Below are 6,723 nucleotides of genomic sequence, written 5' to 3'. Positions count from 1 at the left end.
CAGCGCAGGTGTGGCCCCGGGACTGGGGGGTTGGCGGCGAAAAAGGCCAACTTGAAGACAGGAAAGGAGCTGAAGTCGTGCAGTGGGGACAAGTCCCTGGATTACATACTAGATGACGGTGGTGCGTATATGGGGTGGGGGGTGGGCATTAGGGTGCAGATGCCATCTCTCTCAAGGGATTGTGAAAGCTGTCAGACTGCGCGCGCACGCACGCACACACACACACACACACGCCATCAGTTTCCCTCGGTTCTGGCCCTCGAGCTCAGGCTTCCCCCAGGGATTCCCCAAACTAGATAAAAGGCTTTGAAAGCTAGTCTTGGGATATCCTCCTCCCCTTTCCCCACACCACCCCCACTTTCCCTCTCTAAGCTGGAGGAAACTAGTTAAGAAGGGAAGGAGAGTGGAGCCTTGGGAGAGCTTGAAAGGAGCTCCAAGGTTAAGGTGGTACTTAGAGCTCAACCTGCTTCAGACATCTTTATTCTCCCAGGCAAATTCAGGCCTTTAAGACAGGCACAAGCCTTATACACAAGCACATATTTGCCAGGGCATGTACAGGGCTCACAGACACCGCCTTCCGCATCTCCTAGCACACATGTGCGTTCTCTCCCTCACCCCACAAGCCTTCAAATGCGGGTCTCCAGAACACTCTGGGGCTTTCCCCTGCTTTGCTCCTTACTCTTGCTCCTCTTGGTCCCTGCTTGCCCCAGACCCAGTCTTCTAGGGGTAAGTAGGTTAGCCAGTTGAGACGTGTGACCTGAGCTTTTAAGTTCCCACCTGTCACAGGGCAAAGACAGATGGGAGGGGAGGCTGCTGGTGCTGCAGCCACCTTCTTACTGCAGCAGTTGAGAGGTTACTAGCAGTCAAACCTCTCCCCTGCTCATCAGCCCCTCCTCCAGCCTCTCCAGCGCATGAGCGCCCCGAGGCTGGCAGCCTCTTCAAGACATCACCAGGCTCCACCCTGTAACTGTAAGGTTCAGTGGGCTTCGGATCCAGCCCTCCTTACCTTCCCCCCCACCCCATGCCCTACATCACCGCCGTTCCTCAGGACCAACGTTCTCCTTCTCCAGATGGACCCTCCGTTCTCCAAGTTAACTCCAATGCCCTAGTATAGACTCCCCGTCTCCAATGGTTGCATTCATTGAGCGATCATTATGGACCTGGCGTTATCTGACTTCATTCTCACAATGTCCTCATGCGGCAGGCATTACAACCTCTCTTTAGAAATAAAGAAACATGCGACAACGTGGTTGGAACTGGAGTGTATTATAATAAGCGAAGTTAGTCAGAGAAAGACAAATATCATATGACTTCACTCACATGTGGAATTTAAGATACAAAACAGACGAACATAAGGGAAGGGAAGCAAAAATAATATAAAAACAAGGAGGGGGACAAACCATAAGAGACTCTTAAATACAGAGAACAAACTGAGGTTGCTGAAGGGGTTTTGAGTGGGGGGGGAAGGGCTAATTGGGCAAGAGGCATTAAGGAGGACACTTGTTGGGATGAGCACTGGGTGTTACACGTAGGGGATGAATCACTGGATTCTACTCCTGAAATCATTATTGCACTATATGTTAACTTACTTGGATGTAAATTTTAAAAAATAATAAATTTAAAAGAAGGAAAGAAGAGAAGGAAGGAAGGAAGGAAGGAAGGAAGGAAGGAAGGAAGGAAGGAAAAGAAAAAGAAAGAAAGAAAGAAAGAAAGAAAGAAAGAAAGAAAGAAAGAAAGAAAGACAGGCATAAGGAGGTTGGTTAAGCAATGTGCCCAAGAGGACACATCTAGTCAGCAGCAGAACAGGGCTTGAATCCTGAAGTTTTTGCTTTTACCCACCTGCTATGGGGCCTCTCAGAACCCTATTCTCAAATGGACTCCCTCCCTCCCTCCTGTTTTCTAGACAGGCTCTTCCATTCTCCCAGGACAACCACATCTTAATGACACCCCCTCCTTTCCCTGGCGTACAACTTTCCAATTCTCAGGAAAATGTTCTCCCCTTTCTTAGGAACACAGTGTCCCCCTTTCCTCGGGACAGGCTTTCCCAGCTTCAGAGACCAACATTTCCAAGTGTTCCATCAGCTTTCCACACCATAGGATTTACACCCCATGCCCCAGAGCCGTGGTCCTCAGCCTTGGCTACGAGTTAAACATCACTTGGGGGATGTCTAGAAAATATGTCTAGATAGTACCGCAAACCAGTTAGTCCTGATCTCAGGACTCAGCTCTTAGTGTTTTTAAGAAGCTCCCCGGTGGACCCCACTGGGTAGGAAGTCGAGAGCCCCTGCCCTAATTGAACCTTCCATCCCCTGGTTTGAACACGTGCCATGGACCCATGAAAGTCCTCCCTCTTCCCTAGAACAGACCTTCCCATTCTCTAGGGCACCCTCTCCCCATTTTGTGAACACATCTTCCATGTCCTGAATCTGGAGTCAGTTATCTGCTTTCTGATTTTGATGCTTTGATTCATTCTGTGTTCTTAAGCAACTTTCTCCACCTCTCTGAGCTTCATCCATGAAATAGAGATGATAAAAATTCCTGCAGATCGGCCTCAAAAGAGTCTCATGAGGTTCAAGTGTCCAAGACCTTAGTGTTTATTCTCAAGAATAGATCGTACATCCTTACTCTCCAGGCCAGGCTTACCATGGTTCATTTTATTTCCCCCAGAAGAAGCTCCCATTTTCTTGGCAAAGGAGGGAAACTACATTTATTGAATGCCTACTATGTGCTAGGCACCTGGCATAACCACGTGACCTCTGAAAAGAGCTAGGTCTGTATCTTTCTCCCCTGGATTCCTAGAACTTGGACACAGAAAGTACTCAATAGCTCTCAGCTGCCTGAATGGTCTAACCAGTCCGCATGACAATTTTATGAGGTCAATATTATCCTCCCATGTTTCAGATAAGGAAACTGACGCTCAGAAACGTCAAGCACAAGCATGAGTTGATGTGATGGCTCCAGGGATCCATGTCAGAGTCATCTGGCGGGCTTGTTAAAACAAATTGTTAGCCCTACCCCCAGACTTTCTGACTCAGCATCCGCAGTGGGGCCAGAGAATTGGCATCTCTAATAAATCCCTAGGTGATGCTGATACTGCTAGTCTAGAGACCACACTTTGAGAACCATTGCTCAAGAGACCCTTCATTCCTCAGCCCAGACCTCATCATTCCCAGAACAATCCCCCTATCACCTACCAAGGACTTTCCCTCAGAGTGGACCTGCTCCCTCTTCCCCAGATAGTCCTCCTCCATTCCCTGAGACTGATTCTTTTCTTTCTCTGAGACCTCCCCAGTTCCCATCCCAGACCCTTCCCCCCTTCCCAAGAGGGAGCCTCCAAACAGGGCAGGCTCCTTAGACCCAGAAAGGTAAGGGTTGATGATAATTGGCTTACGAGGAACAAGGCAGAAGCAGAAAACTCCTGTCTCAGCTTAGTGCCAGGAGTTAATCTAGCAGACGGGTGCTCTGGGCAGGGATTTGTGGGAGAAGCAGTTGGTAAGGAGCTTTATGTACCTAGGGGGGTAGCAGTGTCCTATGGGACCGGGGGAGGAACTGGACTGGGGACTCTGGAACCAACTCAGTTCTGTTCCCACCCACCCCAGGCCACTCATCCGCGGGGCCTCCTTTGCCCACGGCACTAGTGTCTCGTCTTCGGCAAGAATGGTTTTAAAATGTATTAATCAATAGAAGGACCCTCTGCTGGCCACTGGGGGAAATGCAGCTCAGGACTGGGAATGAGGGGTGGATTAAGAGGGAGGCTGACCCGAGCCCTCCCCTACCCAAGGCAGGAAGCAAAGATGGGCGTAGGCTCGAATCTGGACGGTGGAGGGGGGTACCTGCTAGGCAGAGCCCCTGCTGTTGCTTTCTAAAGGATCTTTATTCTTTTAAAATTATAAAAATACAGGGGGACTTGCATGGCTGAGTTGGCTAAGCGTCTGACTTCCGATCAGGTCAGGATCGTACCAGTCCTGAGTTCAAGCCCCGTGTGGGGCTCTGCACTGACAGCATGGGCCTGCTTGGGATTCTCTCTCCCTCCCTCTTTCTCTGCCTCGCCCCCATTCACGTGCTCTGCTTCTCTCTCTCTCTCTCAAAATAAATAAACTTAAAAAAAAAAAAAGTGTAGTAAGTAAGGGGTCAGTCAGTTAAGCGTCAGACTGGCTCAGGTCATGGTCTCAGAGTTCAAGCCCCAAGACCCCTTGAGACCCGCATCGTTCAAGCCCCGATCCCTGCGTCAGGCTCTTGGCTCTCGGCTCTCGCCTATCAGCATGGAGCCCACTCCAGATCCTCTGTCCCCCTCTCTCTCTGCATGCCCCCTCGCTTTCGGTCTCAAAAGTAAATATTTTTTTAAAGTGTAACACATACCTCTCCATCTCTCCCCTGCTATGTTGTACCACTCCCTTTTGCTAAGAAGAAAATGAGGGGACCTCCAAAGCTGCAAAATGTCAAGGGTCACTACCCAAGAGTCTCTCTTTTTCCTTCTGATCCCACACACCCCCCTCCTCTTAGTCTCAGCTCGTTTCTTCCCTTACAACTTGAACCTCCACCACACCTCTTGGTTATGTGTGTCCTTTGCATGGAACCAGCCTTGAGCGGGTGTCACCCAGTGGTTCTCTGGCGTCGGTTCCCCTTGTGAGACAGGACCCATTCCACTGGAGGGGGCACAAAGGCCTCTGCAGGTGGGTGTTTCCCTTGGACTCTTCCACTCCTGTGACATGTCTCCGCTCTGCAGGCTACTTCTTTCTTTCTTTCTCTCTTTCTTTCTTTTAACGTTTATTTATTATTAAGAGACAGAGAGACACAGAGTGTGAGCAGGGGAGGGATAGAGAGAGGGGGGAGACACAGAATCCGAAGCAGGCTCCAGGCTCCGAGCTGTCAGCACAGAGCCCGACGCGGGGCTCAAACTCACAAACTGCAAGATCATGACCTGAGCCAAAGTCGGTCACCCAACCAACTGAGCTACCCAGGCGCCTCACAGCAGCCTACTTCTTTTAGATGTACTGTGGACTCTGAATAGCTCCATTTAAAAATGTCCCCTTTCTGACCACAAGCATTCCCCTCTGCCCTCTAATCTTCAGAAGCCTCATCGGAACCTCTAATGCTTTGTTTTTTGGCTTTTTTTTTTTTAAACTAAGCTCTATGCCCAACGTGGGGCTTGAACTCATGACCCTGAGATCAAGAGTTGCATGCTTTATCGACTGAGCCAGCCAGGTGCCCTGAAACCTCCAGTGCTTTGATCCTAACCACTACCTTCTGGTCTCTCAGGGGCTCCCTGTCCAGTCTTCTCCAGCTGCTCTAATTACCCTGTTCCTTGGCCCGACGCCATCCACGTCCTGGCTGTGGGTCAACCCAGCGGTCTGTCTTCTGCTTTTGCTCCAGGGGTGCTGGTATCTGCTACAAAAAAGTACCTGGTTGCGGTGAATTTGCCAGTGCCTGATCTTGGCCTTCGACCATCAGCTGATCTCACTCTTTTATCCTTTAATGGCGATTCTTATCACTCTCCTCAAAACTTTAATTCCTACTTCCTCCAGGAAATAGAGACAACCAGATGTGAAAGCTTTCTCACCCCTCCCATTCATCCCTCCTTCCCTTGCTCAAAAGGGGTGTCTCCATTCCTTCCCCAAGTGTCATTTATCTACTTGTCCTCTCCATTCCTTGCCCGGTCAAGAAATGCAAAGCTATCAAGCGTGAAGAGTTGCCAGCATCCACCAACCTTGCCTCTCAGCCTCAACTCCTGCTGTTGAACAGGACGGCCGTGTTCCTTATTCCCGAAGTGCATCATGGGATTCCTGCCCTTGAGCAAAATTCATCCATTCATCTACCATTCACTATACCTATATTCGATAGGTCGTAACCTTACGGAAATGACCTGATTCCCCATGACCATTCCTCCCTCTCCTCATCTTGGGGAATCATTTCTCTTCTATACCTTAGTCAGCTCTCCTGTGCTCTTCTCTGAGACTGTGGACTTGCCCCAAGTAAGAGAAAAGAAGCATTCGCTTCCACACTCCTGGGCCGCCTGCCTTCTCTTTGTACCCCCACTCTTTAAGGGACAGTAAGGTAGGTTGTCTCCTTAATCTTCAGACACCATGATGTCTGACGTATGGGCTGACTCTGGATGAAACCCTAAGGTAATCAAATTAGCAGTGTCATCGCCCTACCTCCAAAGTCCTGCGCTGACCCAGCCCCAGCCTCTGATATCCTTCCATAGGGCTCTAGTTGCTTCGATTCAATAACCCCTCATGCTAGCTCCGGTGCTTTCTAACCTATGCATGCTGAGCCCAGAATCCCCTTCCCCCGAAGAACTGGATTCACGCGGTAGCAAGCCAGAACCTCTTCCGCTGTCCCCATGGTACAGAGCATGAGATCTGGTGTGGGTGTTAACTGTCAAGACTGGTAAGGGAGGTACTTTACATAAGGGATTGGCTTGATCCTCAAGACACTGCTCAACTGAGGAAAGGACGGCATCAGGGATGCTGGAGGGGGCAGCCTGAGCCACTGCTTAGAGCACCAGTAAGGGGGCGCCTGGGTGGCTCAGTCGGTTAAGCATCTGACTTCAGCTCAGGTCATGATCTCACACTCCCTGAGTTCGAGCCCCGCGTCGGCTCTGTGCTGACCGCTCGGAGCCTGGAGCCCGCTTCGGATTCTGTCTCCGTCTCGCTCTGCCCCTCCCCTGCTCATGCTCTGTCCCTCTCTGTCTCGAAAATAAATAAAAACGTTTAAAAAAAA

The sequence above is a fragment of the Prionailurus bengalensis genome, chromosome D1 (genome assembly GCF_016509475.1).
Source record: "Prionailurus bengalensis isolate Pbe53 chromosome D1, Fcat_Pben_1.1_paternal_pri, whole genome shotgun sequence".
In the NCBI taxonomy this organism is placed as follows: domain Eukaryota; kingdom Metazoa; phylum Chordata; class Mammalia; order Carnivora; family Felidae; genus Prionailurus; species Prionailurus bengalensis.
Note: the sequence above shows the minus strand (reverse complement) of the source record.